Here is a 730-nt window from a genome sequence, read left to right as displayed (position 1 = left end):
CCCCCCCCCCCCCCCCCCTTGGATCTTTTTTTTCTTTGCCTTTTCCCGTGTACAGACGGGATCGGCGTTTTTAATTTTTTTAATTTGAAGAAACCACTTACTGATGAAATTTGTAATGCATAGGGGAACTTCGGGTTTAGTTTGGAACATCCATTACTTTCTATGCATAGGTGAAAAAGGTTATCAAACGTGCACGTTCGGCCCGTGATTACTGACTGACTTTGTTAGTTATCAGTGGAATATATTTGTACTATATATAGTGGAATATATACTTTATCAGTGGAAGAATTCCGTATGACGTCCATAGCTAAGTGCATTCAGGTCCTCTATAAATAAGCTAGCTGTTTATCAGAACAGTTGCGCTTACTTGGGCGAGGTTTCAAAGTCAAAGAGCAGGAAAAAAAATGAGGAACTAGGGAATTTTCCTTTTTCTTCTACAACTTCTAGATCCGGAGATGAATCGATTTAAAACATACTAGTAAAATCTTATTTACTGACGTCACATCAACTATCCCGATGAAAGCTCCCTTGCAGGCAACACTGATGTAATGTTTTTTGTGCCCATGCGTTTCTGAGCAGTTCTTATAATCTTACGTCACATTTGGATTTTTCATAACTTTTTCCGTAGGAATCGAGCTTTTTATTCATAATTTTTACCCAAATGCAACAATTCTATTTTGTATAGACATCGGCAATAGCACGTTGAATTCATCAGTTCTCAGACCACGTG

The 730-nt window shown here is 38.2% G+C and overlaps 1 long non-coding RNA gene across 1 annotated transcript in view; it reads right to left on the bottom strand.

Annotated features, from left to right (window-relative positions):
* The window catches only part of LOC113465486, a 17,328-nt gene extending 16,984 nt beyond the window's left edge, over nt 1–344 (bottom strand). The window contains exon 1 of the long non-coding RNA XR_003390188.1: nt 102–344. This is a non-coding gene — a long non-coding RNA (uncharacterized LOC113465486). The remainder of the gene's footprint in view (nt 1–101) is intronic.
* Nucleotides 345–730: the final 386 nt, after the last annotated feature.

This window comes from Diaphorina citri, unplaced genomic scaffold (genome assembly GCF_000475195.1).
Source record: "Diaphorina citri unplaced genomic scaffold, Diaci psyllid genome assembly version 1.1 scaffold115, whole genome shotgun sequence".
NCBI classification, from domain to species: Eukaryota; Metazoa; Arthropoda; class Insecta; order Hemiptera; family Psyllidae; genus Diaphorina; species Diaphorina citri.
This window is presented reverse-complemented; position numbering and strand designations above follow the sequence as displayed.